Source organism: Schistocerca americana, chromosome 5 (assembly GCF_021461395.2).
Source record: "Schistocerca americana isolate TAMUIC-IGC-003095 chromosome 5, iqSchAmer2.1, whole genome shotgun sequence".
Lineage (NCBI taxonomy): Eukaryota > Metazoa > Arthropoda > Insecta > Orthoptera > Acrididae > Schistocerca > Schistocerca americana.
Genome location: NC_060123.1, coordinates 124,981,719 through 125,002,954, shown reverse-complemented (window position 1 = coordinate 125,002,954; position 21,236 = coordinate 124,981,719). Strand labels below are relative to the sequence as shown.

At 49.0% G+C, this 21,236-nt stretch overlaps 28 non-coding genes across 28 annotated transcripts; all 28 read left to right on the top strand.

Moving 5' to 3' along the window:
* The first annotated feature begins 4,719 nt into the window (after positions 1-4,719).
* On the top strand, positions 4,720-4,793 carry Trnan-guu. The gene has a single exon. It is a non-coding gene; the product is annotated as a tRNA-Asn (tRNA).
* Positions 4,794-5,482: 689 nt separating this feature from the next.
* Trnat-cgu lies at positions 5,483-5,554 on the top strand. The gene has a single exon. It is a non-coding gene; the product is annotated as a tRNA-Thr (tRNA).
* A 1,096-nt stretch (positions 5,555-6,650) lies between these two features.
* Trnat-cgu lies at positions 6,651-6,722 on the top strand. Its single transcript has one exon. It is a non-coding gene; the product is annotated as a tRNA-Thr (tRNA).
* A 333-nt stretch (positions 6,723-7,055) lies between these two features.
* Trnan-guu lies at positions 7,056-7,129 on the top strand. Its single transcript has one exon. It is a non-coding gene; the product is annotated as a tRNA-Asn (tRNA).
* Positions 7,130-7,818: 689 nt separating this feature from the next.
* Trnat-cgu lies at positions 7,819-7,890 on the top strand. Its single transcript has one exon. It is a non-coding gene; the product is annotated as a tRNA-Thr (tRNA).
* Positions 7,891-8,223: 333 nt separating this feature from the next.
* On the top strand, positions 8,224-8,297 carry Trnan-guu. The gene has a single exon. It is a non-coding gene; the product is annotated as a tRNA-Asn (tRNA).
* Positions 8,298-8,986: 689 nt separating this feature from the next.
* Positions 8,987-9,058, top strand: Trnat-cgu. The gene has a single exon. It is a non-coding gene; the product is annotated as a tRNA-Thr (tRNA).
* A 333-nt stretch (positions 9,059-9,391) lies between these two features.
* On the top strand, positions 9,392-9,465 carry Trnan-guu. The gene has a single exon. It is a non-coding gene; the product is annotated as a tRNA-Asn (tRNA).
* A 689-nt stretch (positions 9,466-10,154) lies between these two features.
* Trnat-cgu lies at positions 10,155-10,226 on the top strand. The gene has a single exon. It is a non-coding gene; the product is annotated as a tRNA-Thr (tRNA).
* Positions 10,227-10,559: 333 nt separating this feature from the next.
* On the top strand, positions 10,560-10,633 carry Trnan-guu. Its single transcript has one exon. It is a non-coding gene; the product is annotated as a tRNA-Asn (tRNA).
* Positions 10,634-11,322: 689 nt separating this feature from the next.
* Positions 11,323-11,394, top strand: Trnat-cgu. Its single transcript has one exon. It is a non-coding gene; the product is annotated as a tRNA-Thr (tRNA).
* Positions 11,395-11,727: 333 nt separating this feature from the next.
* On the top strand, positions 11,728-11,801 carry Trnan-guu. Its single transcript has one exon. It is a non-coding gene; the product is annotated as a tRNA-Asn (tRNA).
* Positions 11,802-12,490: 689 nt separating this feature from the next.
* Positions 12,491-12,562, top strand: Trnat-cgu. The gene has a single exon. It is a non-coding gene; the product is annotated as a tRNA-Thr (tRNA).
* Positions 12,563-12,895: 333 nt separating this feature from the next.
* On the top strand, positions 12,896-12,969 carry Trnan-guu. Its single transcript has one exon. It is a non-coding gene; the product is annotated as a tRNA-Asn (tRNA).
* A 689-nt stretch (positions 12,970-13,658) lies between these two features.
* Trnat-cgu lies at positions 13,659-13,730 on the top strand. Its single transcript has one exon. It is a non-coding gene; the product is annotated as a tRNA-Thr (tRNA).
* Positions 13,731-14,063: 333 nt separating this feature from the next.
* Trnan-guu lies at positions 14,064-14,137 on the top strand. The gene has a single exon. It is a non-coding gene; the product is annotated as a tRNA-Asn (tRNA).
* Positions 14,138-14,826: 689 nt separating this feature from the next.
* Positions 14,827-14,898, top strand: Trnat-cgu. The gene has a single exon. It is a non-coding gene; the product is annotated as a tRNA-Thr (tRNA).
* Positions 14,899-15,231: 333 nt separating this feature from the next.
* Positions 15,232-15,305, top strand: Trnan-guu. Its single transcript has one exon. It is a non-coding gene; the product is annotated as a tRNA-Asn (tRNA).
* Positions 15,306-15,994: 689 nt separating this feature from the next.
* Positions 15,995-16,066, top strand: Trnat-cgu. Its single transcript has one exon. It is a non-coding gene; the product is annotated as a tRNA-Thr (tRNA).
* Positions 16,067-16,399: 333 nt separating this feature from the next.
* Trnan-guu lies at positions 16,400-16,473 on the top strand. The gene has a single exon. It is a non-coding gene; the product is annotated as a tRNA-Asn (tRNA).
* A 689-nt stretch (positions 16,474-17,162) lies between these two features.
* Trnat-cgu lies at positions 17,163-17,234 on the top strand. The gene has a single exon. It is a non-coding gene; the product is annotated as a tRNA-Thr (tRNA).
* Positions 17,235-17,567: 333 nt separating this feature from the next.
* On the top strand, positions 17,568-17,641 carry Trnan-guu. Its single transcript has one exon. It is a non-coding gene; the product is annotated as a tRNA-Asn (tRNA).
* Positions 17,642-18,330: 689 nt separating this feature from the next.
* Trnat-cgu lies at positions 18,331-18,402 on the top strand. The gene has a single exon. It is a non-coding gene; the product is annotated as a tRNA-Thr (tRNA).
* Positions 18,403-18,735: 333 nt separating this feature from the next.
* On the top strand, positions 18,736-18,809 carry Trnan-guu. The gene has a single exon. It is a non-coding gene; the product is annotated as a tRNA-Asn (tRNA).
* A 689-nt stretch (positions 18,810-19,498) lies between these two features.
* Positions 19,499-19,570, top strand: Trnat-cgu. The gene has a single exon. It is a non-coding gene; the product is annotated as a tRNA-Thr (tRNA).
* Positions 19,571-19,903: 333 nt separating this feature from the next.
* Trnan-guu lies at positions 19,904-19,977 on the top strand. Its single transcript has one exon. It is a non-coding gene; the product is annotated as a tRNA-Asn (tRNA).
* A 689-nt stretch (positions 19,978-20,666) lies between these two features.
* Trnat-cgu lies at positions 20,667-20,738 on the top strand. The gene has a single exon. It is a non-coding gene; the product is annotated as a tRNA-Thr (tRNA).
* Positions 20,739-21,071: 333 nt separating this feature from the next.
* Positions 21,072-21,145, top strand: Trnan-guu. Its single transcript has one exon. It is a non-coding gene; the product is annotated as a tRNA-Asn (tRNA).
* Positions 21,146-21,236: the final 91 nt, after the last annotated feature.

The following is a 21,236-nucleotide window of genomic DNA, read 5'->3' as shown; positions in this document are numbered from 1 at the left end:
GATAGCTCACAAACGCTAAGCTGCCGCCTTCTTAGCTCAGTGGTCTTCCCCGAAAAAGCAGAAGAAGCGAAGAATCGCGCAACAGGGTGCTGACACAAAAGCGCAACCACTGCGCGAGAAAGCCAATCAGGTGCGTCAGAAGATGACCGACGTGACGTCTCAGGTTTCCACTGCAACTCCCCAGACATCCAAAAAGTCCCGCACTGACGACTCAGAGGCTGACTCCGACAACAGACCCTCCCCATCACAGACGAAGTTGATGTCAGTCGATACAGAAGGTACAGGTGGCCACCTGCCAGATAGCAGTGCAGATCCGCGTGAAGCTCACCACCCGCGTAACTGGGCGGACGACGTCGAAGAATGCTCTCACGACAACGGTATGACCGAAGTACAGGGACAAGACCGAGAAACAGTGTCAGAAGTGCGGGAAACGGAATCGCAAGGGCAACGGAAGACTGAATCTGCTCTTCAGACGGTCGATGCCGACCCCGACTTCTTTTAATTGATGCCCCTCCGTCATCCCTAAGGGAGCGGCTCAACGCTACGCATACCTCTGCCCTCATGCCACCCTTACAGGCATACCGTGTTGCCACGGTCAACATCAACAAGATCAGCAGTACGTCAAACCTGAGGAATCTTACGGATTTCTTATATGCAGCTGATGTCGACATTGCGCTGTTGCAAGAGGTCGCCGACATTGATCTGGATCGTATCACAGGTTACAATGCGTTAATCAACCCGGGACGTGGCAGTGAACTCGGAACTGCACTTTTGACCAAAGAAGGCATCGCCGTAGCCAATGTCGACAGACTGCCGAACAGCAGAGGTATTGCGGGGACAATCCACAACACCCGATTCATAAATGTTTATGCCCCTTCTGGAACGGGAAAAAAACGCCAGAGGTCGGAGTTTTTTAAGGAAGAGATAGTGCCGCTTTTTACAACCCGCACAGGCCAAGTCGTCTTTGCAGGTGATTTCAACTGTGTACTGAAACCCAAAGACCAAACGCCACATTTTAACACTTCCATAGAACTTCTGGACATTGTTCGAGAATTAAACCTACTCGACACGTGGGAACTTAAACACGGCGACATGCCCGGTTTTACCCACGTCACCAGCCATTCTGCCAGCCGCATTGACAGAATTTATGCAACTTCCAATTTACGAAACCATGTTTTGGAAGCGGAGCGATGGCCGCTTATATTCTCTGACCATGTAGCATATATCTGTACCATAAATATGGAAAAACAGGGTACATATAGAGCGAGAGGCCCGTGGAAACTGAATGTTTCCCATTTATCAGATCCAGGGTGCCACGCCGTCTTCCAACACACATGGGCAGATTGTGAAAGGAAATTTCCACTGTACAATTCGGCTTTCTCGTGGTGGTTAAAATGTGCAAAGCCAGCTCTAATAAAAGCGATGAAGTGTTACTCTCGCGAGAAATACGCCTGGCAGAGGACCACAATAGAATTCTATTTTCAGTGCCTACGAGAACTTTATACCGACGATAATACAGTAGTGGCCAATCACATGCAGATCAAAAGAATCAAGGCGACACTCCTAACACTGACGCGACGACAATCTGAAGGCTATCAAGTGCGAACACGCCTGCAAAATGCAGTGCGGGAGGAGACCACATCCATGTACCACGTTATACAAGAGCAAAAAAGACGAAACAGGAAAATACTGACTGAGCTAAAAACTGCAGACGGTCGCCTTTTCGACACACAAACTGCTATTCAAGAAGCAATTTATAAACATTTTACGGCGTTACTAGCTGAAAAACCAATAGATGTGGCAGCGCAGGCAGTCCTTACGGACAGGGCGTGGGGGAGACTTAGTCCGGAACAGGCGGAAGAACTCGCCTCAGACGTACTCGAGGATGAAGTGGCAGACGCCATTCTCAGAAGCCCAAGAAATAAATCGCCTGGTCCTGACGGATTACCTGCCGAGTTTTATCACACATTTAGGCGACAGTTAATTAGTAAATTGACTCTGGTCTGTAATGACATTATGAACATTCGAAATGACAGCTTGAAAGATTTTTGTCAAGGGATAGTGGTGCTAGTACCAAAAACTCCAGGTGGCAAAACTGTAGAGAATCTCCGGCCTTTAACATTGCTTAACACTGACTATAAAATTTTCGCACGTGTCATTATGCAACGATTAAATTCAGTCATTACCAGCGTTACCGGCGACTACCAAACGTGCGTTGGACCAAATAGAAATATTTTCCACACTTTAACTGCATATAGAGATCTCATAGCGATTGCCGAAGCCTGTGACATCCCAAGTGCCCTTGTGTCCCTTGACTTTGAAAAGGCCTTTGACAGGGTGAACCACTCCTATCTCCTACGCACCATGGACGCCATGCATTTTCCTCAGAAAATCACTGATACTGTTAAAACCCTCCTGATGAATGGTACGTCGCAAATCAATGTAAATGGACGCTTAAGCAGGCCGATCAGTATCGCCAGTTCAGTACGACAGGGCTGCCCAATGTCGATGGCATTGTTTGCCATAGCACTCGAGCCATTCTTGTACTCCCTGACGCAAGACCTTCCAGGGCTGCTCATTCATGGTCAGAAGATTATTTGCCAGGCTTACGCAGATGATGTCAGTTTTGTAGTAACGAAGGACGAGGACTTAGAGAAAGCTTTCCACATTGTAGCAATGTATGAAGCTGCATCGGGGGCGAAACTCAACCGTCACAAGTCAGGCTTAATGCACATTGGACGCGGATTAGAACTCGGTGCTGCTGAAAGAATAAGAAGCTTGGAAACGATCACCTGCCTCGGGATTGAATACACACGCAATGTCCGCCGCACGGCTGCCTTGAACTATCGAAAACTGCTGGCAAAAATGCGCGCTGGCATACGGCAACATAGCCTGCGAGCTCTAAATGCCATTCAAAGAGTGGCTTTAGTTAACACCTACATAATTTCCAAAGTAAATTACGTTGCCCAAGTACTGCCATTACCAAAGACTATGGCACAACAAATGTTAGCGGCGCTTGGCCACTTTGTTACCAGGGGTCAGATATTTAAAGTAAAGTATGAAACCCTCACCCTACCAGTTTGGAAGGGAGGCCTCAATTTGACGGATGTCCACCTCAAAGCAAAAGCCTTGTATGTTAGTCAAACATACAAACAGTGGCACAGATCACCTAACACACTGACGGCTCACATTTTGAATGAAATAGTGCCTCCCAATCTGGACCCACCTGTAGATGTAAAACACATTCTGAACTCGCTCTGTCACTTCAGGCATTTCATACTAGAACTTAGCTACATACAACGAAGAATTCCAGAGGCAGACAGACACAAAGTCAAAGCGATTTACGCCACATTGACGGAAAGTACACCACGCAATATAGTGGAGGAGAAATGTCGAGGTTATAACTGGAAACAAGTCTGGGAGAACATTCACGACCCGCTTCTTTCATCTACAGTTCGCTCAACTTGGTACATGGCAGTCAATAGGAAATTTCCGACCAATTCGAGGTTACACAAGATTCACCTGGCTGAAACACCGAATTGTATCAGATGTCACTTAGTTGACACGGACGAGCATAGATTTACTTGCGACGCTGTACAGGACATATGGTCCCTCTGCACACGGAAACTCGCAAGCTTACTGCGAACGTCACCAAGAACGATAACACCGACACGCCTACTCAACCCTGACGAAGTTCCCTATCCCAATACAAAACGACGTGCCGTCAATTGGCTAAAGGGCCAGACTGTAGACTACATACTATCCGAGAAAGAGAAGAGTACAGAAGAATATTGGATACATTTAACGATGGAACACCAGACCCTACTACGAACGACGAAATATAGAGAAAACTATGCTTGTTTTTTATTACGAACGTTGACATAGAGTCACTATATTGCAAAAATATTTAATGGTTTTTTTTTCATAGCATTTGCCATACTAATGGGGCGACACTTTTATTTCTTTTATTTTCTTTATGTTAGAAAACCTAAAAGGTACCCTGGTAGGATGTCATGGAGACATTGGTGGCCGGGGCTTCGGAGTTACGAGCAGCTCAAACAGGAATAACACTTGAAAGATGGACGAAAAAAAAAAAAAAAAAACGAATGTTCGACAACGGAATACATCAGCAATAGCTATTCACCGAGAAGACAAACTTTGAAGCCACCAGTCTGCTGAAATTCCCCACGTACACCTACGGCGAGTCAGGGCTACCAATCAAGAAGTATTTTCATTAAAAAAAAAAGAAAAAAGAAAAAAAAAAACAAAAAAAAAAAAACAAAGAAAAAAGAAAAAAGAAAAAGAAAAAAAAAAAAAAAAAAAAAAAAGTGGTAGAGCACTGGTCTCGTAAACCAGGGGTCGTGAGTTCGAACCTCACAGAAGGCATTCATTTTTTAAACCTTCCTGCAAGGAGCGGAGCTATCTCGAGCAGCATCTAACACATGGCAGTACACTGAATGAAAGGGATGTTCTACAACCTATGACAAGTATTCTACTGGTCTCAGAGGTTTTCTGAATGCATAGGCAGAACATTGGTTTGTATGCATTTTGTAGTATAATGTCATGCTTGGCGATGTCATTCGTTTACGAGCCTCGCTACAGTGTGCATGCACGTTATCCATGTGAAGAGGCGTAAGCAAATGCTACCATTCTGCGAGATTCCTGCAGAAGGTATACGAATTGCGTTGATATACAGAGCACAAGGGAGCCAAAGTCAAGGCCTCCGTGGCGCACTCGGCTAGCGCGTTCGGCTGTTAACCGAAAGGTTGGTGGTTCGAGCCCACCCGGGTGCGAAATCGTTTTAACCGGCACCGAGGTGAGGACATACGTCAACTTTGTTAGAGATACACAGCTAGTGTGACAATTTGGCTGCGTTTGAGTGATGCCACAGAGCCTTATACACATTCAGCCAAGTGACACTGTAGGTAAAAACATGGCCCTACACAGACGTTCTGCTGTTTTCCTTTTTATTCGTCATGTGTGACACTGCAGTAGAGGGACGCCCGCTACAAAAGACGTATTCTTTACATTCAATTTCAGCATATACGTCGCGAGTGCCATATGACAGGGCCTGTCTCTCGATGTCGATTTGTATTTGGTGTGTCTTAAGTGTCGGTCTGCAGTAGGCCGCTGTTGGCCGAGCGACGTGCAGTCGCCTTACATGAAGCCCCATGGGCAACGCCAGTGCCACTGTGGACAACAGCGCACTGTAGCCAGAGAGAGGAGCCGAAAGGCGCATTTCGCAGTCGAGCCACGCTATCCCACAAGCTGTGCACTAGGTCAGGATTGTGCAGACCGCAAACTTTTGGTGGGCCGACGCTCGTCGTCGATCGTAAGGGCGAAACATTCAAGAGATTTGGAAAACGGCAATGTTGACACCCCCAGCAGCAGCTGTGTGCCAAATCCGATATCTGGTCGAGGGCTGCAAGATTCAGTATGATGAAGTAACAATTTGGGGATAGCTCACAAACGCTAAGCTGCCGCCTTCTTAGCTCAGTGGTAGAGCACTGGTCTCGTAAACCAGGGGTCGTGAGTTCGAACCTCACAGAAAGCATTCATTTTTTAAACCTTCCTGCAAGGAGCGGAGCTATCTCGAGCAGCATCTAACACATGGCAGTACACTGAATGAAAGGGATGTTCTACAACCTATGACAAGTATTCTACTGGTCTCAGAGGTTTTCTGAATGCATAGGCAGAACATTGGTTTGTATGCATTTTGTAGTATAATGTCATGCTTGGCGATGTCATTCGTTTACGAGCCTCGCTACAGTGTGCATGCACGTTATCCATGTGAAGAGGCGTAAGCAAATGCTACCATTCTGCGAGATTCCTGCAGAAGGTATACGAATTGCGTTGATATACAGAGCACAAGGGAGCCAAAGTCAAGGCCTCCGTGGCGCACTCGGCTAGCGCGTTCGGATGTTAACCGAAAGGTTGGTGGTTCGAGCCCACCCGGGTGCGAAATCGTTTTAACCGGCACCGAGGTGAGGACATACGTCAACTTTGTTAGAGATACACAGCTAGTGTGACAATTTGGCTGCGTTTGAGTGATGCCACAGAGCCTTATACACATTCAGCCAAGTGACACTGTAGGTAAAAACATGGCCCTACACAGACGTTCTGCTATTTTCCTTTTTATTCGTCATGTGTGACACTGCAGTAGAGGGACGCCCGCTACAAAAGACGTATTCTTTACATTCAATTTCAGCATATACGTCGCGAGTGCCATATGACAGGGCCTGTCTCTCGATGTCGATTTGTATTTGGTGTGTCTTAAGTGTCGGTCTGCAGTAGGCCGCTGTTGGCCGAGCGACGTGCAGTCGCCTTACATGAAGCCCCATGGGCAACGCCAGTGCCACTGTGGACAACAGCGCACTGTAGCCAGAGAGAGGAGCCGAAAGGCGCATTTCGCAGTCGAGCCACGCTATCCCACAAGCTGTGCACTAGGTCAGGATTGTGCAGACCGCAAACTTTTGGTGGGCCGACGCTCGTCGTCGATCGTAAGGGCGAAACATTCAAGAGATTTGGAAAACGGCAATGTGGACACCCCCAGCAGCAGCTGTGTGCCAAATCCGATATCTGGTCGAGGGCTGCAAGATTCAGTATGATGAAGTAACAATTTGGGGATAGCTCACAAACGCTAAGCTGCCGCCTTCTTAGCTCAGTGGTAGAGCACTGGTCTCGTAAACCAGGGGTCGTGAGTTCGAACCTCACAGAAAGCAATCATTTTTTAAACCTTCCTGCAAGGAGCGGAGCTATCTCGAGCAGCATCTAACACATGGCAGTACACTGAATGAAAGGGATGTTCTACAACCTATGACAAGTATTCTACTGGTCTCAGAGGTTTTCTGAATGCATAGGCAGAACATTGGTTTGTATGCATTTTGTAGTATAATGTCATGCTTGGCGATGTCATTCGTTTACGAGCCTCGCTACAGTGTGCATGCACGTTATCCATGTGAAGAGGCGTAAGCAAATGCTACCATTCTGCGAGATTCCTGCAGAAGGTATACGAATTGCGTTGATATACAGAGCACAAGGGAGCCAAAGTCAAGGCCTCCGTGGCGCACTCGGCTAGCGCGTTCGGCTGTTAACCGAAAGGTTGGTGGTTCGAGCCCACCCGGGTGCGAAATCGTTTTAACCGGCACCGAGGTGAGGACATACGTCAACTTTGTTAGAGATACACAGCTAGTGTGACAATTTGGCTGCGTTTGAGTGATGCCACAGAGCCTTATACACATTCAGCCAAGTGACACTGTAGGTAAAAACATGGCCCTACACAGACGTTCTGCTGTTTTCCTTTTTATTCGTCATGTGTGACACTGCAGTAGAGGGACGCCCGCTACAAAAGACGTATTCTTTACATTCAATTTCAGCATATACGTCGCGAGTGCCATATGACAGGGCCTGTCTCTCGATGTCGATTTGTATTTGGTGTGTCTTAAGTGTCGGTCTGCAGTAGGCCGCTGTTGGCCGAGCGACGTGCAGTCGCCTTACATGAAGCCCCATGGGCAACGCCAGTGTCACTGTGGACAACAGCGCACTGTAGCCAGAGAGAGGAGCCGAAAGGCGCATTTCGCAGTCGAGCCACGCTATCCCACAAGCTGTGCACTAGGTGAGGATTGTGCAGACCGCAAACTTTTGGTGGGCCGACGCTCGTCGTCGATCGTAAGGGCGAAACATTCAAGAGATTTGGAAAACGGCAATGTGGACACCCCCAGCAGCAGCTGTGTGCCAAATCCGATATCTGGTCGAGGGCTGCAAGATTCAGTATGATGAAGTAACAATTTGGGGATAGCTCACAAACGCTAAGCTGCCGCCTTCTTAGCTCAGTGGTAGAGCACTGGTCTCGTAAACCAGGGGTCGTGAGTTCGAACCTCACAGAAGGCATTCATTTTTTAAACCTTCCTGCAAGGAGCGGAGCTATCTCGAGCAGCATCTAACACATGGCAGTACACTGAATGAAAGGGATGTTCTACAACCTATGACAAGTATTCTACTGGTCTCAGAGGTTTTCTGAATGCATAGGCAGAACATTGGTTTGTATGCATTTTGTAGTATAATGTCATGCTTGGCGATGTCATTCGTTTACGAGCCTCGCTACAGTGTGCATGCACGTTATCCATGTGAAGAGGCGTAAGCAAATGCTACCATTCTGCGAGATTCCTGCAGAAGGTATACGAATTGCGTTGATATACAGAGCACAAGGGAGCCAAAGTCAAGGCCTCCGTGGCGCACTCGGCTAGCGCGTTCGGCTGTTAACCGAAAGGTTGGTGGTTCGAGCCCACCCGGGTGCGAAATCGTTTTAACCGGCACCGAGGTGAGGACATACGTCAACTTTGTTAGAGATACACAGCTAGTGTGACAATTTGGCTGCGTTTGAGTGATGCCACAGAGCATTATACATATTCAGCCAAGTGACACTGTAGGTAAAAACATGGCCCTACACAGACGGTCTGCTGTTTTCCTTTTTATTCGTCATGTGTGACACTGCAGTAGAGGGACGCCCGCTACAAAAGACGTATTCTTTACATTCAATTTCAGCATATACGTCGCGAGTGCCATATGACAGGGCCTGTCTCTCGATGTCGATTTGTATTTGGTGTGTCTTAAGTGTCGGTCTGCAGTAGGCCGCTGTTGGCCGAGCGACGTGCAGTCGCCTTACATGAAGCCCCATGGGCAACGCCAGTGCCACTGTGGACAACAGCGCACTGTAGCCAGAGAGAGGAGCCGAAAGGCGCATTTCGCAGTCGAGCCACGCTATCCCACAAGCTGTGCACTAGGTCAGGATTGTGCAGACCGCAAACTTTTTGTGGGCCGACGCTCGTCGTCGATCGTAAGGGCGAAACATTCAAGAGATTTGGAAAACGGCAATGTGGACACCCCCAGCAGCAGCTGTGTGCCAAATCCGATATCTGGTCGAGGGCTGCAAGATTCAGTATGATGAAGTAACAATTTGGGGATAGCTCACAAACGCTACGCTGCCGCCTTCTTAGCTCAGTGGTAGAGCACTGGTCTCGTAAACCAGGGGTCGTGAGTTCGAACCTCACAGAAGGCATTCATTTTTTAAACCTTCCTGCAAGGAGCGGAGCTATCTCGAGCAGCATCTAACACATGGCAGTACACTGAATGAAAGGGATGTTCTACAACCTATGACAAGTATTCTACTGGTCTCAGAGGTTTTCTGAATGCATAGGCTGAACATTGGTTTGTATGCATTTTGTAGTATAATGTCATGCTTGGCGATGTCATTCGTTTACGAGCCTCGCTACAGTGTGCATGCACGTTATCCATGTGAAGAGGCGTAAGCAAATGCTACCATTCTGCGAGATTCCTGCAGAAGGTATACGAATTGCGTTGATATACAGAGCACAAGGGAGCCAAAGTCAAGGCCTCCGTGGCGCACTCGGCTAGCGCGTTCGGCTGTTAACCGAAAGGTTGGTGGTTCGAGCCCACCCGGGTGCGAAATCGTTTTAACCGGCACCGAGGTGAGGACATACGTCAACTTTGTTAGAGATACACAGCTAGTGTGACAATTTGGCTGCGTTTGAGTGATGCCACAGAGCCTTATACACATTCAGCCAAGTGACACTGTAGGTAAAAACATGGCCCTACACAGACGTTCTGCTGTTTTCCTTTTTATTCGTCATGTGTGACACTGCAGTAGAGGGACGCCCGCTACAAAAGACGTATTCTTTACATTCAATTTCAGCATATACGTCGCGAGTGCCATATGACAGGGCCTGTCTCTCGATGTCGATTTGTATTTGGTGTGTCTTAAGTGTCGGTCTGCAGTAGGCCGCTGTTGGCCGAGCGACGTGCAGTCGCCTTACATGAAGCCCCATGGGCAACGCCAGTGCCACTGTGGACAACAGCGCACTGTAGCCAGAGAGAGGAGCCGAAAGGCGCATTTCGCAGTCGAGCCACGCTATCCCACAAGCTGTGCACTAGGTCAGGATTGTGCAGACCGCAAACTTTTGGTGGGCCGACGCTCGTCGTCGATCGTAAGGGCGAAACATTCAAGAGATTTGGAAAACGGCAATGTGGACACCCCCAGCAGCAGCTGTGTGCCAAATCCGATATCTGGTCGAGGGCTGCAAGATTCAGTATGATGAAGTAACAATTTGGGGATAGCTCACAAACGCTAAGCCGCCGCCTTCTTAGCTCAGTGGTAGAGCACTGGTCTCGTAAACCAGGGGTCGTGAGTTCGAACCTCACAGAAGGCATTCATTTTTTAAACCTTCCTGCAAGGAGCGGAGCTATCTCGAGCAGCATCTAACACATGGCAGTACACTGAATGAAAGGGATGTTCTACAACCTATGACAAGTATTCTACTGGTCTCAGAGGTTTTCTGAATGCATAGGCTGAACATTGGTTTGTATGCATTTTGTAGTATAATGTCATGCTTGGCGATGTCATTCGTTTACGAGCCTCGCTACAGTGTGCATGCACGTTATCCATGTGAAGAGGCGTAAGCAAATGCTACCATTCTGCGAGATTCCTGCAGAAGGTATACGAATTGCGTTGATATACAGAGCACAAGGGAGCCAAAGTCAAGGCCTCCGTGGCGCACTCGGCTAGCGCGTTCGGCTGTTAACCGAAAGGTTGGTGGTTCGAGCCCACCCGGGTGCGAAATCGTTTTAACCGGCACCGAGGTGAGGACATACGTCAACTTTGTTAGAGATACACAGCTAGTGTGACAATTTGGCTGCGTTTGAGTGATGCCACAGAGCCTTATACATATTCAGCCAAGTGACACTGTAGGTAAAAACATGGCCCTACACAGACGTTCTGCTGTTTTCCTTTTTATTCGTCATGTGTGACACTGCAGTAGAGGGACGCCCGCTACAAAAGACGTATTCTTTACATTCAATTTCAGCATATACGTCGCGAGTGCCATATGACAGGGCCTGTCTCTCGATGTCGATTTGTATTTGGTGTGTCTTAAGTGTCGGTCTGCAGTAGGCCGCTGTTGGCCGAGCGACGTGCAGTCGCCTTACATGAAGCCCCATGGGCAACGCCAGTGCCACTGTGGACAACAGCGCACTGTAGCCAGAGAGAGGAGCCGAAAGGCGCATTTCGCAGTCGAGCCACGCTATCCCACAAGCTGTGCACTAGGTCAGGATTGTGCAGACCGCAAACTTTTGGTGGGCCGACGCTCGTCGTCGATCGTAAGGGCGAAACATTCAAGAGATTTGGAAAACGGCAATGTGGACACCCCCAGCAGCAGCTGTGTGCCAAATCCGATATCTGGTCGAGGGCTGCAAGATTCAGTATGATGAAGTAACAATTTGGGGATAGCTCACAAACGCTAAGCTGCCGCCTTCTTAGCTCAGTGGTAGAGCACTGGTCTCGTAAACCAGGGGTCGTGAGTTCGAACCTCACAGAAGGCATTCATTTTTTAAACCTTCCTGCAAGGAGCGGAGCTATCTCGAGCAGCATCTAACACATGGCAGTACACTGAATGAAAGGGATGTTCTACAACCTATGACAAGTATTCTACTGGTCTCAGAGGTTTTCTGAATGCATAGGCAGAACATTGGTTTGTATGCATTTTGTAGTATAATGTCATGCTTGGCGATGTCATTCGTTTACGAGCCTCGCTACAGTGTGCATGCACGTTATCCATGTGAAGAGGCGTAAGCAAATGCTACCATTCTGCGAGATTCCTGCAGAAGGTATACGAATTGCGTTGATATACAGAGCACAAGGGAGCCAAAGTCAAGGCCTCCGTGGCGCACTCGGCTAGCGCGTTCGGCTGTTAACCGAAAGGTTGGTGGTTCGAGCCCACCCGGGTGCGAAATCGTTTTAACCGGCACCGAGGTGAGGACATACGTCAACTTTGTTAGAGATACACAGCTAGTGTGACAATTTGGCTGCGTTTGAGTGATGCCACAGAGCCTTATACACATTCAGCCAAGTGACACTGTAGGTAAAAACATGGCCCTACACAGACGTTCTGCTGTTTTCCTTTTTATTCGTCATGTGTGACACTGCAGTAGAGGGACGCCCGCTACAAAAGACGTATTCTTTACATTCAATTTCAGCATATACGTCGCGAGTGCCATATGACAGGGCCTGTCTCTCGATGTCGATTTGTATTTGGTGTGTCTTAAGTGTCGGTCTGCAGTAGGCCGCTGTTGGCCGAGCGACGTGCAGTCGCCTTACATGAAGCCCCATGGGCAACGCCAGTGCCACTGTGGACAACAGCGCACTGTAGCCAGAGAGAGGAGCCGAAAGGCGCATTTCGCAGTCGAGCCACGCTATCCCACAAGCTGTGCACTAGGTCAGGATTGTGCAGACCGCAAACTTTTGGTGGGCCGACGCTCGTCGTCGATCGTAAGGGCGAAACATTCAAGAGATTTGGAAAACGGCAATGTGGACACCCCCAGCAGCAGCTGTGTGCCAAATCCGATATCTGGTCGAGGGCTGCAAGATTCAGTATGATGAAGTAACAATTTGGGGATAGCTCACAAACGCTAAGCTGCCGCCTTCTTAGCTCAGTGGTAGAGCACTGGTCTCGTAAACCAGGGGTCGTGAGTTCGAACCTCACAGAAGGCATTCATTTTTTAAACCTTCCTGCAAGGAGCGGAGCTATCTCGAGCAGCATCTAACACATGGCAGTACACTGAATGAAAGGGATGTTCTACAACCTATGACAAGTATTCTACTGGTCTCAGAGGTTTTCTGAATGCATAGGCTGAACATTGGTTTGTATGCATTTTGTAGTATAATGTCATGCTTGGCGATGTCATTCGTTTACGAGCCTCGCTACAGTGTGCATGCACGTTATCCATGTGAAGAGGCGTAAGCAAATGCTACCATTCTGCGAGATTCCTGCAGAAGGTATACGAATTGCGTTGATATACAGAGCACAAGGGAGCCAAAGTCAAGGCCTCCGTGGCGCACTCGGCTAGCGCGTTCGGCTGTTAACCGAAAGGTTGGTGGTTCGAGCCCACCCGGGTGCGAAATCGTTTTAACCGGCACCGAGGTGAGGACATACGTCAACTTTGTTAGAGATACACAGCTAGTGTGACAATTTGGCTGCGTTTGAGTGATGCCACAGAGCCTTATACATATTCAGCCAAGTGACACTGTAGGTAAAAACATGGCCCTACACAGACGTTCTGCTGTTTTCCTTTTTATTCGTCATGTGTGACACTGCAGTAGAGGGACGCCCGCTACAAAAGACGTATTCTTTACATTCAATTTCAGCATATACGTCGCGAGTGCCATATGACAGGGCCTGTCTCTCGATGTCGATTTGTATTTGGTGTGTCTTAAGTGTCGGTCTGCAGTAGGCCGCTGTTGGCCGAGCGACGTGCAGTCGCCTTACATGAAGCCCCATGGGCAACGCCAGTGCCACTGTGGACAACAGCGCACTGTAGCCAGAGAGAGGAGCCGAAAGGCGCATTTCGCAGTCGAGCCACGCTATCCCACAAGCTGTGCACTAGGTCAGGATTGTGCAGACCGCAAACTTTTGGTGGGCCGACGCTCGTCGTCGATCGTAAGGGCGAAACATTCAAGAGATTTGGAAAACGGCAATGTGGACACCCCCAGCAGCAGCTGTGTGCCAAATCCGATATCTGGTCGAGGGCTGCAAGATTCAGTATGATGAAGTAACAATTTGGGGATAGCTCACAAACGCTAAGCTGCCGCCTTCTTAGCTCAGTGGTAGAGCACTGGTCTCGTAAACCAGGGGTCGTGAGTTCGAACCTCACAGAAGGCATTCATTTTTTAAACCTTCCTGCAAGGAGCGGAGCTATCTCGAGCAGCATCTAACACATGGCAGTACACTGAATGAAAGGGATGTTCTACAACCTATGACAAGTATTCTACTGGTCTCAGAGGTTTTCTGAATGCATAGGCAGAACATTGGTTTGTATGCATTTTGTAGTATAATGTCATGCTTGGCGATGTCATTCGTTTACGAGCCTCGCTACAGTGTGCATGCACGTTATCCATGTGAAGAGGCGTAAGCAAATGCTACCATTCTGCGAGATTCCTGCAGAAGGTATACGAATTGCGTTGATATACAGAGCACAAGGGAGCCAAAGTCAAGGCCTCCGTGGCGCACTCGGCTAGCGCGTTCGGCTGTTAACCGAAAGGTTGGTGGTTCGAGCCCACCCGGGTGCGAAATCGTTTTAACCGGCACCGAGGTGAGGACATACGTCAACTTTGTTAGAGATACACAGCTAGTGTGACAATTTGGCTGCGTTTGAGTGATGCCACAGAGCCTTATACACATTCAGCCAAGTGACACTGTAGGTAAAAACATGGCCCTACACAGACGTTCTGCTGTTTTCCTTTTTATTCGTCATGTGTGACACTGCAGTAGAGGGACGCCCGCTACAAAAGACGTATTCTTTACATTCAATTTCAGCATATACGTCGCGAGTGCCATATGACAGGGCCTGTCTCTCGATGTCGATTTGTATTTGGTGTGTCTTAAGTGTCGGTCTGCAGTAGGCCGCTGTTGGCCGAGCGACGTGCAGTCGCCTTACATGAAGCCCCATGGGCAACGCCAGTGCCACTGTGGACAACAGCGCACTGTAGCCAGAGAGAGGAGCCGAAAGGCGCATTTCGCAGTCGAGCCACGCTATCCCACAAGCTGTGCACTAGGTCAGGATTGTGCAGACCGCAAACTTTTGGTGGGCCGACGCTCGTCGTCGATCGTAAGGGCGAAACATTCAAGAGATTTGGAAAACGGCAATGTGGACACCCCCAGCAGCAGCTGTGTGCCAAATCCGATATCTGGTCGAGGGCTGCAAGATTCAGTATGATGAAGTAACAATTTGGGGATAGCTCACAAACGCTAAGCTGCCGCCTTCTTAGCTCAGTGGTAGAGCACTGGTCTCGTAAACCAGGGGTCGTGAGTTCGAACCTCACAGAAGGCATTCATTTTTTAAACCTTCCTGCAAGGAGCGGAGCTATCTCGAGCAGCATCTAACACATGGCAGTACACTGAATGAAAGGGATGTTCTACAACCTATGACAAGTATTCTACTGGTCTCAGAGGTTTTCTGAATGCATAGGCAGAACATTGGTTTGTATGCATTTTGTAGTATAATGTCATGCTTGGCGATGTCATTCGTTTACGAGCCTCGCTACAGTGTGCATGCACGTTATCCATGTGAAGAGGCGTAAGCAAATGCTACCATTCTGCGAGATTCCTGCAGAAGGTATACGAATTGCGTTGATATACAGAGCACAAGGGAGCCAAAGTCAAGGCCTCCGTGGCGCACTCGGCTAGCGCGTTCGGCTGTTAACCGAAAGGTTGGTGGTTCGAGCCCACCCGGGTGCGAAATCGTTTTAACCGGCACCGAGGTGAGGACATACGTCAACTTTGTTAGAGATACACAGCTAGTGTGACAATTTGGCTGCGTTTGAGTGATGCCACAGAGCCTTATACACATTCAGCCAAGTGACACTGTAGGTAAAAACATGGCCCTACACAGACGTTCTGCTGTTTTCCTTTTTATTCGTCATGTGTGACACTGCAGTAGAGGGACGCCCGCTACAAAAGACGTATTCTTTACATTCAATTTCAGCATATACGTCGCGAGTGCCATATGACAGGGCCTGTCTCTCGATGTCGATTTGTATTTGGTGTGTCTTAAGTGTCGGTCTGCAGTAGGCCGCTGTTGGCCGAGCGACGTGCAGTCGCCTTACATGAAGCCCCATGGGCAACGCCAGTGCCACTGTGGACAACAGCGCACTGTAGCCAGAGAGAGGAGCCGAAAGGCGCATTTCGCAGTCGAGCCACGCTATCCCACAAGCTGTGCACTAGGTCAGGATTGTGCAGACCGCAAACTTTTGGTGGGCCGACGCTCGTCGTCGATCGTAAGGGCGAAACATTCAAGAGATTTGGAAAACGGCAATGTGGACACCCCCAGCAGCAGCTGTGTGCCAAATCCGATATCTGGTCGAGGGCTGCAAGATTCAGTATGATGAAGTAACAATTTGGGGATAGCTCACAAACGCTAAGCTGCCGCCTTCTTAGCTCAGTGGTAGAGCACTGGTCTCGTAAACCAGGGGTCGTGAGTTCGAACCTCACAGAAGGCATTCATTTTTTAAACCTTCCTGCAAGGAGCGGAGCTATCTCGAGCAGCATCTAACACATGGCAGTACACTGAATGAAAGGGATGTTCTACAACCTATGACAAGTATTCTACTGGTCTCAGAGGTTTTCTGAATGCATAGGCTGAACATTGGTTTGTATGCATTTTGTAGTATAATGTCATGCTTGGCGATGTCATTCGTTTACGAGCCTCGCTACAGTGTGCATGCACGTTATCCATGTGAAGAGGCGTAAGCAAATGCTACCATTCTGCGAGATTCCTGCAGAAGGTATACGAATTGCGTTGATATACAGAGCACAAGGGAGCCAAAGTCAAGGCCTCCGTGGCGCACTCGGCTAGCGCGTTCGGCTGTTAACCGAAAGGTTGGTGGTTCGAGCCCACCCGGGTGCGAAATCGTTTTAACCGGCACCGAGGTGAGGACATACGTCAACTTTGTTAGAGATACACAGCTAGTGTGACAATTTGGCTGCGTTTGAGTGATGCCACAGAGCCTTATACACATTCAGCCAAGTGACACTGTAGGTAAAAACATGGCCCTACACAGACGTTCTGCTGTTTTCCTTTTTATTCGTCATGTGTGACACTGCAGTAGAGGGACGCCCGCTACAAAAGACGTATTCTTTACATTCAATTTCAGCATATACGTCGCGAGTGCCATATGACAGGGCCTGTCTCTCGATGTCGATTTGTATTTGGTGTGTCTTAAGTGTCGGTCTGCAGTAGGCCGCTGTTGGCCGAGCGACGTGCAGTCGCCTTACATGAAGCCCCATGGGCAACGCCAGTGCCACTGTGGACAACAGCGCACTGTAGCCAGAGAGAGGAGCCGAAAGGCGCATTTCGCAGTCGAGCCACGCTATCCCACAAGCTGTGCACTAGGTCAGGATTGTGCAGACCGCAAACTTTTGGTGGGCCGACGCTCGTCGTCGATCGTAAGGGCGAAACATTCAAGAGATTTGGAAAACGGCAATGTGGACACCCCCAGCAGCAGCTGTGTGCCAAATCCGATATCTGGTCGAGGGCTGCAAGATTCAGTATGATGAAGTAACAATTTGGGGATAGCTCACAAACGCTAAGCTGCCGCCTTCTTAGCTCAGTGGTAGAGCACTGGTCTCGTAAACCAGGGGTCGTGAGTTCGAACCTCACAGAAGGCATTCATTTTTTAAACCTTCCTGCAAGGAGCGGAGCTATCTCGAGCAGCATCTAACACATGGCAGTACACTGAATGAAAGGGATGTTCTACAACCTATGACAAGTATTCTACTGGTCTCAGAGGTTTTCTGAATGCATAGGCAGAACATTGGTTTGTATGCATTTTGTAGTATAATGTCATGCTTGGCGATGTCATTCGTTTACGAGCCTCGCTACAGTGTGCATGCACGTTATCCATGTGAAGAGGCGTAAGCAAATGCTACCATTCTGCGAGATTCCTGCAGAAGGTATACGAATTGCGTTGATATACAGAGCACAAGGGAGCCAAAGTCAAGGCCTCCGTGGCGCACTCGGCTAGCGCGTTCGGCTGTTAACCGAAAGGTTGGTGGTTCGAGCCCACCCGGGTGCGAAATCGTTTTAACCGGCACCGAGGTGAGGACATACGTCAACTTTGTTAGAGATACACAGCTAGTGTGACAATTTGGCTGCGTTTGAGTGATGCCACAGAGCCTTATACACATTCAGCCAAGTGACACTGTAGGTAAAAACATGGCCCTACACAGACGTTCTGCTGTTTTCCTTTTTATTCGTCATGTGTGACACTGCAGTAGAGGGACGCCCGCTACAAAAGACGTATTCTTTACATTCAATTTCAGCATATACGTCGCGAGTGCCATATGACAGGGCCTGTCTCTCGATGTCGATTTGTATTTGGTGTGTCTTAAGTGTCGGTCTGCAGTAGGCCGCTGTTGGCCGAGCGACGTGCAGTCGCCTTACATGAAGCCCCATGGGCAACGCCAGTGCCACTGTGGACAACAGCGCACTGTAGCCAGAGAGAGGAGCCGAAAGGCGCATTTCGCAGTCGAGCCACGCTATCCCACAAGCTGTGCACTAGGTCAGGATTGTGCAGACCGCAAACTTTTGGTGGGCCGACGCTCGTCGTCGATCGTAAGGGCGAAACATTCAAGAGATTTGGAAAACGGCAATGTGGACACCCCCAGCAGCAGCTGTGTGCCAAATCCGATATCTGGTCGAGGGCTGCAAGATTCAGTATGATGAAGTAACAATTTGGGGATAGCTCACAAACGCTAAGCTGCCGCCTTCTTAGCTCAGTGGTAGAGCACTGGTCTCGTAAACCAGGGGTCGTGAGTTCGAACCTCACAGAAGGCATTCATTTTTTAAACCTTCCTGCAAGGAGCGGAGCTATCTCGAGCAGCATCTAACACATGGCAGTACACTGAATGAAAGGGATGTTCTACAACCTATGACAAGTATTCTACTGGTCTCAGAGGTTTTCTGAATGCATAGGCTGAACATTGGTTTGTATGCATTTTGTAGTATAATGTCATGCTTGGCGATGTCATTCGTTTACGAGCCTCGCTACAGTGTGCATGCACGTTATCCATGTGAAGAGGCGTAAGCAAATGCTACCATTCTGCGAGATTCCTGCAGAAGGTATACGAATTGCGTTGATATACAGAGCACAAGGGAGCCAAAGTCAAGGCCTCCGTGGCGCACTCGGCTAGCGCGTTCGGCTGTTAACCGAAAGGTTGGTGGTTCGAGCCCACCCGGGTGCGAAATCGTTTTAACCGGCACCGAGGTGAGGACATACGTCAACTTTGTTAGAGATACACAGCTAGTGTGACAATTTGGCTGCGTTTGAGTGATGCCACAGAGCCTTATACACATTCAGCCAAGTGACACTGTAGGTAAAAACATGGCCCTACACAGACGTTCTGCTGTTTTCCTTTTTATTCGTCATGTGTGACACTGCAGTAGAGGGACGCCCGCTACAAAAGACGTATTCTTTACATTCAATTTCAGCATATACGTCGCGAGTGCCATATGACAGGGCCTGTCTCTCGATGTCGATTTGTATTTGGTGTGTCTTAAGTGTCGGTCTGCAGTAGGCCGCTGTTGGCCGAGCGACGTGCAGTCGCCTTACATGAAGCCCCATGGGCAACGCCAGTGCCACTGTGGACAACAGCGCACTGTAGCCAGAGAGAGGAGCCGAAAGGCGCATTTCGCAGTCGAGCCACGCTATCCCACAAGCTGTGCACTAGGTCAGGATTGTGCAGACCGCAAACTTTTGGTGGGCCGACGCTCGTCGTCGATCGTAAGGGCGAAACATTCAAGAGATTTGGAAAACGGCAATGTGGACACCCCCAGCAGCTGCTGTGTGCCAAATCCGATATCTGGTCGAGGGCTGCAAGATTCAGTATGATGAAGTAACAATTTGGGGATAGCTCACAAACGCTAAGCTGCCGCCTTCTTAGCTCAGTGGTAGAGCACTGGTCTCGTAAACCAGGGGTCGTGAGTTCGAACCTCACAGAAGGCATTCATTTTTTAAACCTTCCTGCAAGGAGCGGAGCTATCTCGAGCAGCATCTAACACATGGCAGTACACTGAATGAAAGGGATGTTCTACAACCTATGACAAGTATTCTACTGGCCTCAGAGGTTTTCTGAATGCATAGGCAGAACATTGGTTTGTATGCATTTTGTAGTATAATGTCATGCTTGGCGATGTCATTCGTTTACGAGCCTCGCTACAGTGTGCATGCACGTTATCCATGTGAAGAGGCGTAAGCAAATGCTACCATTCTGCGAGATTCCTGCAGAAGGTATACGAATTGCGTTGATATACAGAGCACAAGGGAGCCAAAGTCAAGGCCTCCGTGGCGCACTCGGCTAGCGCGTTCGGCTGTTAACCGAAAGGTTGGTGGTTCGAGCCCACCCGGGTGCGAAATCGTTTTAACCGGCACCGAGGTGAGGACATACGTCAACTTTGTTAGAGATACACAGCTAGTGTGACAATTTGGCTGCGTTTGAGTGATGCCACAGAGCCTTATACACATTCAGCCAAGTGACACTGTAGGTAAAAACATGGCCCTACACAGACGTTCTGCTGTTTTCCTTTTTATTCGTCATGTGTGACACTGCAGTAGAGGGACGCCCGCTACAAAAGACGTATTCTTTACATTCAATTTCAGCATATACGTCGCGAGTGCCATATGACAGGGCCTGTCTCTCGATGTCGATTTGTATTTGGTGTGTCTTAAGTGTCGGTCTGCAGTAGGCCGCTGTTGGCCGAGCGACGTGCAGTCGCCTTACATGAAGCCCCATGGGCAACGCCAGTGCCACTGTGGACAACAGCGCACTGTAGCCAGAGAGAGGAGCCGAAAGGCGCATTTCGCAGTCGAGCCACGCTATCCCACAAGCTGTGCACTAGGTCAGGATTGTGCAGACCGCAAACTTTTGGTGGGCCGACGCTCGTCGTCGATCGTAAGGGCGAAACATTCAAGAGATTTGGAAAACGGCAATGTGGACACCCCCAGCAGCAGCTGTGTGCCAAATCCGATATCTGGTCGAGGGCTGCAAGATTCAGTATGATGAAGTAACAATTTGGGGATAGCTCACAAACGCTAAGCTGCCGCCTTCTTAGCTCAGTGGTAGAGCACTGGTCTCGTAAACCAGGGGTCGTGAGTTCGAACCTCACAGAAGGCATTCATTTTTTAAACCTTCCTGCAAGGAGCGGAGCTATCTCGAGCAGCATCTAACACATGGCAGTACACTGAATGAAAGGGATGTTCTACAACCTATGACAAGTATTCTACTGGTCTCAGAGGTTTTCTGAATGCATAGGCTGAACATTGGTTTGTATGCATTTTGTAGTATAATGTCATGCTTGGCGATGTCATTCGTTTACGAGCCTCGCTACAGTGTGCATGCACGTTATCCATGTGAAGAGGCGTAAGCAAATGCTACCATTCTGCGAGATTCCTGCAGAAGGTATACGAATTGCGTTGATATACAGAGCACAAGGGAGCCAAAGTCAAGGCCTCCGTGGCGCACTCGGCTAGCGCGTTCGGCTGTTAACCGAAAGGTTGGTGGTTCGAGCCCACCCGGGTGCGAAATCGTTTTAACCGGCACCGAGGTGAGGACATACGTCAACTTTGTTAGAGATACACAGCTAGTGTGACAATTTGGCTGCGTTTGAGTGAT